Source organism: Nelumbo lutea, chromosome 5 (assembly GCF_056320005.1).
Source record: "Nelumbo lutea isolate HS-2025 chromosome 5, American lotus-T2T, whole genome shotgun sequence".
Classification (NCBI taxonomy): domain Eukaryota; kingdom Viridiplantae; phylum Streptophyta; class Magnoliopsida; order Proteales; family Nelumbonaceae; genus Nelumbo; species Nelumbo lutea.
Window position 1 is genome coordinate 62,724,366 of NC_142688.1, and position 16,369 is coordinate 62,740,734.

The 16,369-nt window shown below is 39.4% G+C and overlaps 1 non-coding gene across 1 annotated transcript; it reads right to left on the minus strand.

The window, feature by feature from the left end:
* Positions 1-4,767: 4,767 nt before the first annotated feature.
* LOC148852708 (small nucleolar RNA R71) lies at positions 4,768-4,874 on the minus strand. Its single transcript, XR_016100034.1, has one exon. It is a non-coding gene; the product is annotated as a small nucleolar RNA R71 (small nucleolar RNA).
* Between the last annotated feature and the right edge of the window lie 11,495 nt (positions 4,875-16,369).

Here is a 16,369-nt window from a genome sequence, read left to right on the forward strand (position 1 = left end):
CTTGAGTGCCAAGATCTAGCCCGAATCCTAGGGCTTCCAGCTCGTTAATGTATCCCATCATCTAAAGACAATGGTCATGAACTTTCTGCCCCTTGGACATCTGAGCGGTCATGAACATTTTCAAGACCTTCTGCCAAGTAGAACGGTTCTACTCTTCGTACAATGTTTTCAAACTGTCCAATATATCCTTAGCAAGTTCGATCTGATCAAACTGCATCTGTATTGAGTTGTCCAAAGAAGCAATGACATAGCAGTAGGCTAGGGAGTTTTTATCCTCCCAATCTTGTAATTCTCTCCAACGGGCTTCAGAAGCCCTATTGCCCGGACGTTCCGAGGTAGAAGACTTGACTACCTTGTCCAGTTTTTCAGATGTTAAAACCAGCATTAGGTTACGGCACCAGTCAGCATAGTTTGGGCCCTTAAGCTTGTTGTCATCAAGAAGCTTGGCAAATTGTCCGTTTGCCATTTTTTGATAAAAACAACAAATATAAATCCACCACCTTATTTGATTCATGTTCATATCACAGACATGGATTTTAATCTATGTTTGATGAACCTACAATTTATCTATATTTTATGAGGTTTTTGCATGAAATTTTATGCTGGTTTAATTAGATTTTGCCCTATTTTAGCTTGATTGCAAGAAAGATTTCAGGGCGAGCCAAATCAACAAAAAGAAGGCAAAAGCAAGAAAAGAAAGCCCAAAATTTATCAAGTTCAGCCCGGTCCAGCCATGAGAGCAAGGGAGTTTTTATTCGGCCCAAGAAGTGCAAACTAACTCTTTGGAAAATCCAAGGAAAGAAGCCTAGCAAGAAGGAAATTTTGGCCCAGTCCATTTTTAGACCAAATAACAGCCTAGAGTGTAGCCCACTTGAGCTCAAAAGCAAGCTAAATTGTAGCCCAAATAGCAGCCCAAAGGGAGCTAGGGGCGGCAACTCCTAGATGTTTCTTGAAGAGAAGGAGGGAGCACTCTAGAAGGTTCATGAGGGGTGTAATACACCCAATTCTAGAGACTTCAAGAAGGGGCAAGAGCCCCCTTGAAAAACTATATAAGGAGGTCTCTAGGAGGGGGGAGAGGTGTTCAATTGCTTGAGAGGAAGGCTCTCCCACTCTTAGAGGTTAGGCCACCTTGAGAGAAGAGAAGAGAAGAAAGCTAAGCGCAAGGAAGAAGAAGAAGAAGGGCTGAAGGAAGTTCAAGACAAGCAAGCTAGAAGAGAAGGTGAGTTTGAATTGAGGGTTTGTGATTCAAAGATCTTTTGTAATAAATCATTTGTAGTTTCATTCTCTTTTGATTTGAATTCAGTTTCTTTGTTATATTTTTTCTTTCTTCTTTCTCCTTGTTTCCATTCTTCCTTGATGTATTTCAGCTTGTAAAATTTTAGTTAAGCAATCTAATTCTTTTTGATTCATTCAATTGGTCATGAATTGTACTTGAAGTTTCTTGAATGAGGGTGTTATTGTAGATTTATTCGACCAACTAACCTTCAAAACTCAGATCTGAATTCTCAGATCTGAGATTGCAAGATCTGAATTGCTTGAAAGAGAATTCAGATCTGCAATTTTCAGATTGGCCGAATTAATCTACAACTTGGAATTCATAGAGTGCTTGAGAGAGACTCTAGGAATTCAGATCTACTATTCAATAACTGAATTGAGTGGAAGGTTAGAGATAACTTGCACAATTCAGTTGGTGATCAATTCAGATTTGAATTGATGCCTTAGAAGTGTTTGAAGAAATGCATGCATGGGGATTAGATTCTTGCTAGAGATAGAAGAACCGTCACTCATGCATAGGATGAGCATGCGCTTGAGAGAGGCTGTTCATGACCTTGGGGTTTCACCAAACCAAGGCTCAATCATGATTTATTCGAATGATCCAAATTGATAGTTTGCTGAATTCTGAGATTGACATTTACTGCTTACTCTTCTAACCTGATTTGAAGGCAATTGGGCCAATGATTTAGATAGATTTTAATTTAGAATTTTTTTTAGCTTTCATTACAGTTTTGATTATTTGTTGATCAGATAAGAAGTACTCAATTTAGTATTGGTAATTGTTTCCTAAATCCTCGTGGGAATGATACTTCACTCACTACTTTATTACTTGAACGGCTAGTGCACTTGCTAGTGTCACAATGAGCCACACATCAAGTTTTTGGCGCCGTTGCCTTGGATTTAGGGAAACAATATTAGGAAACATTGAGCATTCTTAATCTGATCTCATTCAGCATTGCATTCATAGTTGGGTTAATTTGCTAACTTTTTCATTTCAGCTTGGACTGCAACTCCTGTACTACTGTAATTGTGTTTTAGTAGATTACTTTCTCTTCCCTGTTTCAGTTTAATTTTAATAAAGGGAGACCTATTTTCCTTTCTATCTTGAAGTTATTGTCTTCTAAAAGAAAAAAAAAATTTTGAAAACATGAGTGTTGCAGATCTGAGTTGCATTCGGCACTCAGATCTGCTATAGCAGAACTGCAATACTCAGCAAAAAAAAAATCTGTTCTCAGCCCTTTATTATTCTTTTCTTTCATTACAAAAAGAAAAAAAATATATATTTAGATAGTGAAAAAAAAAAGAGAGAGAGAGAGAACCATATAACCGAAAGAATGGAAACCAAGGATTCGGATTAGAACTCAGATCTGAGTTCAGATCTGAGTTCTGCTGTAGCAAATTTGTAACAGATCAGATCTGAGTTCCCTTGAACTCAGACCTGAACTGATATAAATTCAAAGGGTAATTGGGGGTTATCTTCACCCCAATACACCCTAGAACAAATCTGCTATCTCTATAAAACAATTGGATAGCATTGGGTAAAGAAATTCAGATCTGAAATCACTCAGATCTGAACTGGGACAGTGAACAGAGCAGGATAGAGGGCAGACTTTGCAATGTTAGATAACTTGTACTATGATTTTTTTTTTTTTTTGAGCTGATTTGGTTGAGAAAAAGTGTGTTTATTTTGAGGAAAAGAATAGCATGAGAACTTTCATATCTGAACTTCAAATCTGACTTTCAAATCTGAAACTCAAATCTGAATTTCAGATCTGAAACTCAAATCTGCTAGATTCAGATCTGAGTTCAGCTAATTGCAGGTCTGCATTCTGCTAGGTTCAGATCTGAGTTCATCTGAACTCAGACCTAAAACTACTCAATTATGACTGATATTTTGATACATCAGACTTGTCTCATGGCTGAAAATGTAGCAAAGAAAGAAATTTGATGTGAACTCAGACTTGGGGTCAGATCTGAGTTCAGTTGGTTGCAAATCTGCTAGGTTCAGATCTGAGTTCATCTGAACTCAGACCTGAACCTACTCAATTCTGATGAGAATTTGGCACCCCATTCACAATGTGAGATATCAGATTAGCTTCAGGGATCAAAGGGTAGCAAGGAATGAAAAATATTTGAAAGATTGATATGTAAGCCTTCAGATCTGAACCTCAGATTTGAGCTCAGATTTGAACTCAGCTAGTTGCAGATCTGAATGCATGTGGGTTCAGATTTGAGTTCATCTGAACTCAAACCTGAACCCACTCTATTTTGATGTGAATTCGGGTAGTGACAGCACCCAATTCACAATTTGATGCATCAGACTTGCCTCATTGATGAAAATTTAAGCCATGAATGGTAAAATCAGATCTGAATTACATGAGAATCTGAGGTAGTATGAGTACATGATCTGAAATTTCTTTGAACTTGATGTTTTGTTATCTTTTAAATCTCTTGCACCCAATCTGAATTGATGTTTGGATTAGATCTCTTGCAGCAGTTAACAATACCAAACATTGCAGATCTGATTTTTCAGGTCTTAGCAAATGTTTGATATGCATAAGCTATACAGTTTTGAGCTTCAAATGTAGAGCTTAAAATCCTTAAACCAAGCCTAACTCTGATATCAGCCCTAACGCATCATAGATTTGATAGATGTATATTGCAGTGTATACCAATGAGTGTGTATGAGATATACAGCTCAGATCTGAAATATTATTTGTTAATTTCTCTGGACTAACAATACCAAAGACTTGTAGATCTGAACTCAACTAAATTGGGTCTGAATTCAGATGTTGCAATCGATGGATGTAGATAAAGGAACCTTGAATAAGATGATTGGTTTAAATCTGCTTTTAGTATAATCGGCTTCATTTATTCATGATAGGATGTAGGTTTTTGTATTCCAATAATTCACTTTACATTTTCAGTGTGATAGGATTAGTTATTTATTTTCTTTTGTGAATATTGGCCTTTTTATTGCTTTGACCTTAACAGTTTATGACAAGCAGACCTGAACTGGAAGAGATCCTTTACGACCTGGAGATTGAACGGACTCTCTTTGTCCGTTTAAGAGCTGCTAGGCAAGTCAAACAAGAAGCACAAGAAGCTCAAGAAATGGCTGAGCAGAGGACTATGATGGACTATGCCAAACCCACTCTCACTGGAGCTGCCTCCAGCATTATCAGGCCTAATATTGCTGCTAGCAACTTTGAGATCAAACCTGCCATCATACAAATGATTCAAAACACGGTGCAATTCTGTGGATTGGCCCACGAAGATCCCAATGCACACATTTCTAACTTTTTAGAAATTTGTGACACCTTCAAACACAATGGGGTAAGTGATGATGCCATTAGGTTGAGGTTATTCCCATTTTCTTTGAAGGATAAAGCCAAAGCATGGCTGAATTCGTTACCGGCAGGATCAATAGCTACGTGGGACGAAATGGCCAGCCGTTTTCTCTCTAAATATTTTCCCCCTTCTAAAACTGCTAAAATGAGGAATGACATCACTACTTTTTTCCAGCAAGAGGGGGAATCTTTATATGAGTCATGGGAACGATACAAGGAGCTGTTAAGGAGAGTTCCTCACCATGGCCTCCCCATTTGGCTGCAAGTGCAGATTTTCTATAATGGTCTTACTGACTCAAATAAGACCATATTAGATGCTGCAGCCGGAGGATCCATAAATAATAAAACTCCTGAGGTTGCCCATGCACTTATTGAGGAAATGGCAGCCAACAACTATCAATGGCATTCAGAAAGAACTCAAACTAGGAAGCAGCAAGGCTTGCATAATGTTGACACTTATACAGCACTATCTGCACAAATAGGAGCACTCAGTAAGAAAATAGATGAAATGCAGATAGCTGCCATGCATGTGCAGCCTCTTAATTGTGAATTGTGTGGGGGAGGCCACATCAGTACAGACTGCCAAGTTGGCAATCAGTTCAGACCATCTACTGAACAAGCTGACTATGTCAGCAATTCGTCAAGACAGCAGGGTTACCAAAGTCACCATACTTTTCATCCAGGATGGAGGGGACATTCAAACCAGTCCTGGCCAAATCAGCATACTTCCATGCCGTTCCACCAGACTTATCATCAGCCTGAACCAAAATCCAATTTGGAGGAACTGATGACAAAATTTATAGCAGGTGCAGAAACTAGGTTCTAGAACCAGGAAGCCTCAATCAAAAACCTGGAAAACCAAGTGGGGCAATTGGCACAATTAATCTCTTCCAGACTGCCGGGAACTCTTCCAAGCAACACTGAAGTGAATCCACGAGAGCAGGTGCAAGCTATTACCTTAAGGAGTGGAAAAGAGTTGCCTGAGGTAGAAAAGAAGAATTGGGCTGAACCCAAGGCAGAAACAAGCCTTGGGACCAGACAACAGAAGATGGAACAACCAGAAGCACAACAAGGGATGCACCAATAGCCACAAGTTTCATTCCCTAACAGGCTGAAGCAACAAAAATTGGAGAAGGAATTTGGTAAGTTTCTTGAAATATTTAAAAGTTTACATATTAATATTCCTTTTGCTGATGCTTTAGCCCAGATGCCACACTATGCAAGGTTTTTGAAGGAATTATTGGCAAACAAAAGGAAACTGGGAGATGTGGCTACAGTTGCATTAAATGAGGAATGTTCTGCTATCCTTCTGAACAAACTGCCTCAGAAACTCAAAGATCCAGGGAGTTTCACTATTCCTTGTACCATTGGCAGTTTAAAAATTGAAAAAGCTTTATGTGACCTGGGAGCTAGCATCAATTTAATGCCATATTCTATCTTCAAGAAATTGGGGTTGAATGAACCCCAACCCACTAGAGTGGCATTACAATTGGCTGATAGATCCATTAGACATCCTAGGGGAATCATAGAAGATGTGTTAGTTAAAGTTGACAAATTCATTTTTCCAGTTGATTTCATTGTGTTAGACATGCAAGAAGATGTGGAGGTCCCGCTTATCCTAGGGAGACATTTCCTGGCTACCAGGAAAGCAATGATTGATGTCCAACAATGACAACTCAGCCTTAGGATACAAGATGAGGAGATAATTTTTAAAATGTCTAATGCTATGAAACATGCACCCTCTAGTGATGATTCTTGTTTTATGATTGATGCCATTGAATTGACAATTGATGAATGCTTCCAGGTAAGTAGAATAACTGATCCTCTTGAACTCTGCCTCCAGCAGGGAGAACTTGAAGAAGGAGAAAATGAAAAAATAAACCTCATGATAGCATACTTGAACGATAAGCCTCAATTCAAGGGAAAGGGGTTTATTAAATTAGAGAACTTAGGCAAATTGCCTGGACCATCAGGTAAGCCATCACTCCAAGAACCCCCCACCCTTGAACTGAAGCAATTACCATCCCATTTAGAGTATGCTTTCCTTGAGGAACCATCAGATCTCCCCGTGATAATTTCCGCAGCGCTGAATCCCTTACAAAGAGAAAAATTATTAAGAGTGCTGCGGGAACACAAAAATGCTATAGCTTGGAAGGTAGAAGATATCAAAGGCATTAATCCATCAATCTGCACTCACAGAATTTTGATGGAAGACGACAGCAAGCCTTCCATTCAACCCCAAAGGTGCCTGAACCCCAACATGAAAGAAGTGGTAAAGGCTGAAATAATTAAGTTGTTAGATGCTGGGATCATTTATCCTATTTCTGATAGTTCTTGGGTAAGCCCTTTGCAAGTTGTGCCCAAGAAAGGGGGTACGACTGTTGTTCCAAATGAGAAAAATGAACTCATCCCTACTAGAACCGTTACCGGATGGCATGTGTGTATTGACTATAGAAAATTAAATGAAGCCACCCGGAAGGACCATTTCCCTCTTCCATTTATGGATCAAATGTTGGAGAGGCTAGCCGGGCATGAGTATTATTGTTTCTTGGATGGATATTCAGGGTATAACCAGATACCAATTGCACCAGAAGATCAAGAAAAGACCACTTTTACTTGCCCATATGGAACCTTTGCATACCGAAGGATGCCCTTTGGATTATGCAATGCCCCAGCAACCTTTCAGCGATGTATGATGTCTATATTTTCTGATATGGTTGAAAAATTTATTGAGATCTTCATGGATGATTTTTCAGTTTTTGGCTCTTCGTTTGATGCGTGTTTGAATAATCTGGAACAGGTGCTTACTAGATGTAAAGAAACACATCTTGTGTTGAATTGGGAGAAATGTCATTTTATGGTGCAAGAAGGCATAGTGCTTGGACACAAGATCTCTCAAAGAGGTATAGAAATCGACAAGGCCAAGGTGGACGCAATTGAAAAATTGCCAACCCCAACATCTATTCGTTCTTTGAGAAGTTTCTTAGGACATGTCGGATTCTATAGGAGGTTTATTAAGGATTTCTCAAAAATTTCCAAGCCATTATCTACTTTGCTTCAGAAAGAAGTGCCTTTTGAATTTTCAACTGAATGCCTTCATGCTTTCAACATCTTGAAAGACAAATTGATCCATACACCTATCATGGTAGCACCAGATTGCACCCTCCCATTTGAATTAATGTGTGATGCGAGTGATTTTGCTATAGGAGCTGTTTTAGGACAAAGAATGAACAAACATTTTCAGCCAATTTACTATGCTAGCAGAACCTTGACTGGACCCCAACTCAATTACACCACCACAGAAAAGGAGCTGCTAGCAGTAATATTTGCACTTGATAAGTTTCGTTCATATCTGATATTATCCAAGGTTGTTGTCCACACAGATCACTCGGCATTAAGGCACTTGCTTACCAAGCAAAACTCAAAACCAAGACTGATCAGGTGGATCATTTTATTGCAAGAGTTTGACATTGAGATTAGAGACATGAAGGGTGCTGCAAACCTGGCTGCTGACCATCTCTCCCGGTTGGACACGGTAAGCTCAAAAGAGGAGATAACCAGCAACATTCGAGAAGAATTTCCGGATGAGCAGTTGTACTCAATACAGAAATACTCATATCCTTGGTATGCTGATTTTGCTAATTATCTAGCTGCACAAGTCCTTCCTCCTAACCTTTCATATCAACAGAAAAAAGAAATTCCTTTCTGATGTAAAATACTATCTGTGGGAGGAACCCTTTTTGTATAAATTGTGTGCAGATCAGATCATAAGGAGATGTGTCCCCGAGGAGGAGATGGAGTCGATACTCCAATTTTGCCATGATAAAGAAGCAGGAGGTCATTTTGGAGCTAGTCGCACTGCAGCCAAGGTTTTGCAATCAAGTTTTTATTGGCCCACACTTTTCAAAGATGCCCATAGGTATGTGTCCACATGTGACAAATGCCAAAGATTGGGAAACATTTCCCAACGGAATGAAATGCCTCTTTCCAATATTTTAATCTGTGAAATCTTTGATGTTTGGGGTATAGATTTCATGGGACCTTTCCTGAATTCTTTTGGGAATAAGTACATCCTCATTGCAGTTGACTATGTATCCAAATGGGTAGAAGCCATGGCTTTACCCACAAATGACTCAAGAAGGGTGGTACACTTCCTAAAGAAGCTATTCTCCCGATTTGGCACTCCGCGAGCTATAATTAGTGATAGGGGAACTCACTTCTGCAATAGCCAATTTGAGAGGTTAATGCAGAAATATGGAATTACACATAAATTAGCTACCCCTTATCACCCTCAAACCAGTGGCCAAGTGGAGTTGGCTAACAGGGAACTCAAAAGAATTCTAGAAAAGACCGTAGCATCTGCCAGAAAAGATTGGTCCATCAAATTAGATGATGCATTATGGGCATACAGAACTGCATTTAAGACACCCATTGGCATGTCCCCCTACAGATTGGTCTTTGGTAAAGCATGCCATTTACCAGTTGAATTAGAACACAAGGCCTATTGGGCTCTTAAATTCTTAAATTTTGACATTCAGGCCACAGGGGCTAAAAGGCGGTTGCAATTGAATGAATTGGATGAATTCAGACTTACCACCTATGAGAATGCCAAAGTTTATAAAGAAAGAATAAAAAACTGGCATGATAAGAACTTGCTGAGACGGGACTTTTATGTAGGCCAATAGGTATTGTTATATAATTCCCGTCTCCGCTTGTTTCCAGGTAAGCTGAGATCCAGGTGGTCTGGACCCTTTACCATTTTACAGGTTTTTCCCCATGGGGCTATAGAACTCACCCACCCGGTTCAGGGCACGTTTAAAGTAAATGATCAGCGCCTGAAACCATATTTAATGGGCGGTACTGTACCCCCTCCATCCACTGTTTATCTTGATAACCAATAATCTTTATGCTTGCTCATGAACAGGTTAAAGAATCTTTTTGTCATTTATCCTTTTAGAATATTACTTAGTAAAATAAAGATCTTTTTCTCAAAATTCCAATTCTTTAAGGACTCAGTTCATCATTTTCTTTTCTTCAGTTTGCTCTAGCAAGTGTGATCCCCTAACACTACGAATATTGAGGACAATGTTCATCTTAAGTGTGGGGGAGTGAGCCCGAGGCTAGGATATGGGGGCTGAAACCATGCACCCCAACACACATATGCAGGCAATGACATAACCAAAAAAAATAAAAAAATAAAAAAAAGACTGGAACCCCTTAAGTTCATTACTATTTATTTGATGATATTTTTTAAGAAGGAATTCAATGAGTTGAGGGAGACTAATGTACTTGTTAAGTTTTTATTCTTGTGAATGACCCAATTTGATATATGCAAGAGAAAAGGGGAGCTGAATATGCTTTTCAGCATGACTAGCCCTAACTATCTTCATGTGTATAGAAGCCCTTGATTTCATTGTTAATGGTCAAGAAAGCTAGTGCACATCTGAAGTGTTGATTCTTGAGGTTCAATAATTGAAAAGAAGGACAAAAACCCAAATTGACTCTGCTATTTTGAGCTGAATAGTAAAACTAGCAGCTCAGAACATGAGTCCTACCTCAAGTAAGTGACCAGTGTGAGATGGAGCATAAGATGCACTCACACAAAAAAAAATAAAAAAAGTAAAAGAGAGAGAAAAGTGTGTGAGATGGAGCATAAAATGCACTCACACCGGAAAAAAAAAAAAAAAAAAAAAGAGAGAAAAGGGTGAGATGGAGCATAAGATGCACTCACCCTTAGAAATAAGTAATTGTGGTGACAACCGAGGTTCAAAGGGGCACTCTAAAGTTGAACTCTCATTGAGATTTAGTTACAGATGTGAAACTTAGTGAAATTTGATTATTAACCTTGAAAATTAAGGAGCTGATTTATATATGAATTAGGAGTGAAGGCTAGACTATGATGAAATTCATATTCTCCTTTCCTTGGATCTGATACATATCTTAAATGGTAATTTACAAGAATAAGAGTTGAGCACTTACAAAAGTTCCCCGACTACTCAATGCATTTCTATCTTAAAAAGTTCACCAGGTAAATGGTGAGAACAGAAGGGGGGAATGTTAAGTTTATGGCTGATGTCTTTGCTTGAGGACAAGCAAAAGCTTAAGTGTGGGGGTATTTGATGAACCTACAATTTATCTATATTTTATGAGGTTTTTGCATGAAATTTTATGCTGGTTTAATTAGATTTTGCCCTATTTTAGCTTGATTGCAAGAAAGATTTCAAGGGGAGCCAAATCAACAAAAAGAAGGCAAAAGCAAGAAAAGAAAGCCCAAAATTTATCAAGTTCAGCCCGGCCCAGCCATGAGAGCAAGGGAGTTTTTATTTGGCCCAAGAAGTGCAAACTAACTCTTTGGAAAATCCAAGGGAAGAAGCCTAGCAAGAAGGAAATTTCGGCCCAGCCCATTTTTAGCCCAAATAATAGCCTAGAGTGTAGCCCACTTGAGCTCAAAAGCAAGCTAAGTTGTAGCCCAAATAGCAGCCCAAAGGGAGCTAGGGGCGGCAACTCCTAGATGTTTCTTGAAGAGAAGGAGGGAGCACTCTAGAAGGTTCATGAGGGGTGTAATACACCCAATTCTAGAGACTTCAAGAAGGGGTAAGAGCCCCCTTGAAAAACTATATAAGGAGGCCTCTAGGAGGGGGGAGAGGTGTTCAATTGCTTGAGAGGAAGGCTCTCCCATTCTTAGAGGTTCGGCCACCTTGAGAGAAGAGAAGAGAAGAAGGCTAGGCGCAAGGAAGAAGAAGAAGAAGGGCTGAAGGAAGTTCAAGACAAGCAAGCTAGAAGAGAATGTGAGTTCGAATTGAGGGTTTGTGATTCAAAGATCTTTTGTAATAAATCATTTGTAATTTCATTTTCTTTTGATTTGAATTCAGTTTCTTTGTTATATTTTTTCTTTCTTCTTTCTCCTTGTTTCCATTCTTCCTTGATGTATTTCAGCTTGTAAAATTTCAGTTAAGCAATCTAATTCTTTTTGATTCATTCAATTGGTCATGAATTGTATTTGAAGTTTCTTGAATGAGGGTGTTATTGTAGATTTATTCGGCCAACTAACCTTCAAAACTCAGATCTGAATTCTCAGATCTGAGATTGCAAGATCTGAATTGCTTGAAAGAGAATTCAGATCTGCAATTTTCAGATTGGCCGAATTAATCTACAACTTGGAATTCATAGAGTGCTTGAGAGAGACTCTAAGAATTCAGATCTACTATTCAAGAACTGAATTGAGTGCAAGGTTAGAGATAACTTGCACAATTCAGTTGGTGATCAATTCAGATTTGAATTGATGCCTTAGAAGTGTTTGAAGAAATGCATGCATGGGGATTAGATTCTTGCTAGAGATAGAAGAACCGTCACTCATGCATAGGATGAGCATGTGCTTGAGAGAGGCTGTTCATGACCTTGGGGTTTCACCAAACCAAGGCTCAATCATGATTTATTCGAATGATCCAAATTGATAGATTGCTGAATTCTGAGATTGACATTTACTGCTTACTCTTCTAACCTGATTTGAAGGCAATTGGGCCAATGATTTAGATAGATTTTAATTTAGAATTTTTTTTAACTTTCATTACAGTTTTGATTATTTGTTGATCAGATAAGAAGTACTCAATTTAGTATTGGTAATTGTTTCCTAAATCCTCGTGGGAATGATACTTCACTCACTACTTTATTACTTGAACGGCTAGTGCACTTGCTAGTGTCACAATGAGCCACACATCAATGTTCCATTCCCATTTGTTCATCTCTGAGTTTTCCCTCCTTCTCAGGGACGGAGATAGCGACTTGTCTCTTAAAATGTGGGAAACCACATAGGGTGCATGCAGCCAACTGTTTCAGCTGCAAAACCCCACCACCTTTCTGTGAAGGATCATATCCACTCATCAAATGGGCTTTCCCTTTGGCCTCTGTCAGACAAGGTTCAGAGCCATTTTCAAGTAAATCTTTCTTTGCAGTGAGTGCTCACCCATCATATTCGTGAACGCCAAGGTACTGTGAAAGAGTTCCCATTTTCTGGTGAAGCCTCTCCCACATCAGTCTATGATGCCCCTATCATCTTATGAAACACTTAAACAAGCCCAATAGCAAATGGATAGCCCATTTTCTGGTGCGTTTCCTCATTACTGAAGGACCCATCCTCATGCTAATGATGGAAGGCCTTTAGAGAGTTCATCACATGAATCTCCCTATCACGTGTACTCATATTTATTGGAGGGAACAAGAATTACGTCCTAGTTTATTTCAGGTCAAACCAAAATGGCTCCCACTGACTTTCATAAAGCCAGATTTCAGTGGGCCTAAATCGGCTAGGGTTCCGCACGTAACCTCTTCAGGAGGTGTGGGGTCCACCATTGAGGGAGGTCATCCAATGACTAGGAGGGACACCATAGCAATGATATCAATTCAGCTATGGTGTGCGCAAGAGCCACTATCGGATCTGCATGGGCCAAGTACTTATGGCCCATGAACGTAGCACATTTTCAAATCAATGTAAAAACCCATTTGAAGCCCATTTTAATCCATAATATTAGCAATTAATATCATCTAGGTATATGGGCTGAATTAGGGTTACCCAGTTTGGCCCATGTAGCTTTATCCTTTGAAGTGGGCTTTTGACAGTTTTAACAATTTAAAACTGGGCCTTACAAGTTGGGCCAAATTAAATATCCAACTAATTATCAATCCTTAGGCCCATTAAACAAAAAATAGGGTTGATATTCAGCCTTGATTGAACCCTAGATTCGGTCCAAACAATTTGAACCAATCTTGGTTCAAATGGGTCTAGGGTTTGATCTTTAATTAAATCTTCAATTCAAGAAAATAATCTGAAATTAAAGAACTGATAAAACAAAACAAGAATCAGTCAATCCAGGGCTGTTTGTTCAATCCATCCTACAAAACAAAGGTTAGATCACAGAATGCAGTTTCACAAACTGCAAATCGCATGTAGGGAATGTCCCATCTTCGAAATCTCCTTCCGTGCGCTGCCATCTTCGATCCAAAAAATAAATAAATAGAAAACCTAATTTCTATTACAATTACATCAGATCGAATTCCTAATACATTGAGTCTAAAAAAAAAAAAAAATTATTTACAGACCAAATGTAATGAATGAATCAAGAAACTGCAAATCTTGCAGGTTCCCTACGCAAACCAAGAATTCAATCTCCTCTTGCATGAACAGCCCATAAATCAAGAAAATCATAAAAATTATTCTAAACAATAATCAAATTTATATAAAATTTAATTTCAGATTATTCGCCCATAATTTTGGGAGCAAATTCCCAAAAACCCTTATCTACGCAAATTGGGTAGAACACCTTCTGCCCATTTGTGCAGGTTCAGATCTGAATTAAATTGATTCAAGATTTGAACCATGGCTCTGATACCACTGAAGGGATGGAATATCCATCACATGGACACCTAAGTCTTGGGTAATGGACTGGGCGAATTTCAAAAATTTCTCCCATCTTTGCAGGGAATCGAATTCCCTATTTTAGAAAAACATATTTTTTCAATGATCAATCTTGAACCATGAACCAAACCAGATTTGAACCAAAAAGAGTAGGAGGGAGGATGTACCTGATACGGAGAATTAGTATCTCCCAATGGAGGTGTTCACGCCCAAGGAAGGATCCAAAGACTGCTCCCACTAAAGATGGCATAGTGTAGGATGGAGCAGAATCAGCAATGTTCTTCAAAAGAACTTGACCCTACGCAAGAATCAACTGGATGGCTTGCGAGTACTGAAAGAATGGTAGGATCCATCTAATGGATGCCATAAAGGTTGTGGAATGGGTGGGCGAATTTCAAAAATTTTCCTACCTTCTCCCAACTGGGAATCATATTCCCTAAATTTAGAATACAATATTCAAGGATCCTACTTGAACCATAATCAAACCAGATCTGTACCAAAAGACAAATGGGAGGAATATACCTGATCCGGAGATGCACTATCTCCCAAAGTTGGTGTTCATGCCCAAAGAACGCTCCAAGATCCGTTCCTGCTGAAGATGACATAGCTGTGGATAGAACAGAACCAGTAGGGTGCATCCCACACACTGGATCCTTCGCAAATATCCTCTGGAAGCACTAAACACAGAATCTATTTCAGTCTTTCTTGCAAGACTGATGTCAAGAACAGATTTCTTGACTTTCTTTTCTGCAAAGATCTAATCTTGCAAAGGAGATGGCGGTGGCAGGAGGAGAACTCTAAAGGCGAAAAGGCTGAACTGGCCCCTTTTTCTTTTTCTGGAGTATGAGATCTGATCTCAATTCGCAGGAACCTTTCTTGCGATTTTTTTTTTATTCGAAATCTGTTGTATTTCTCTCCTTCTTGGTTAGGGTTTCTCCTCCTTTCTTCTTGATTAAGAAACCTCCTAATTAGGAGTTATCCCAATCCAAATCAGTATTTGGATAGGGGATAATCTTAATCCTATCTGCAGATAAAGTTTGCTTACTCTTGATCTTATCAGGAGGTTACCAGATTCAAATCTAATTTGAATTTGGTCTCCAAGAGTGGATAAGGCTAAAGGCCCAATCCTTTTACTAAGATTAATCTCAGATTCGCCCCAAGGATGGGTGATCATATCAGCCCACCTCGAAATGGGCTTCTGGCCCATTAAGTGTTCAGTGTCTAATTACTTTCCAATTTGCTGCCCAGTTGGGCTTCTTTGTATGGCGTGGGACCCAAGCATTGATCTACACACCAGCCACATGGGTTCGGCCCAGCCATTAATACAAGGCCCAGCCGAATTCACTGAAAAACTCAATGAACCCCTTGAGTCCATCATATGGACCCTATGGGCCAAACACTTACATTAAGTGGTCCCTGGGCCAAGCCATCTTATAAAAACCCAGGGACTGTGGGCAAGTGCAAGATTAGCCCATCAGGTATTATCCTCAATGGTCTTACACTTAACCTCTCAGCCATTAATGATCAAGCACTGCCCGACAAGAGAGGACCTCTCCCTCGGCTGCAAGGAACAGTGCCGCACTCTCCTCTCACATGGATCCCGGGAATTAAAACCATTTGCAAACAATTTGAAACCATACATATATATATAAATATATTAACTTTTGCAAAACAAAATTTCAACGATTGAAATCAGCTGTCGGCAGTTTGGTTTCCATCAGAGAGTACATTCCCGTTCATTACCCTTTGCCCGACAAAGAGGTTGATTTTGTCACTATGATCACCCACTCAGATGAATTCTCAAACTGCCCCAACATACCTAGGTTTTGATCCCCGCTAAGGATCTCACTGATTGGCATATCAAAGGCAGCCTGATCCAACACCTAGTGAAGTGTCATAATCGAGTCTAGGGGTCAGGTGTAACTTTCCAGTTTTGCCCATCTATCTCCAAGGTCCAGGGCAAAACTGGAAATCTGGTCCGGTTCAAGGATTAAAGTAATCCCATACTGCATGTGCCTCGGGTCTTACCCTGGTGGCTGAGACAGGCCATCCCAACACTTGGTGGCACACCAGTATCAGCCTTGGCAGGATAAATCATCCCAGACTTATCCAACGGCTGCGAACATTTAAAACTAACACGAGTCTCTATAAATGTCCAGTTTTTGGGTTTTACACAAAATTAAACCAAACAATATGAATCAAACATGCACTTTATTTATTTCCACTAAATAACAAAAGTACATCAAATCAGATTGAAGCTAAGGGCATACAAAGACTGTCTAACAGCTCCCATTTGCACTTAGGTCCAATCTGGTACAAGCCGGAGTACCAT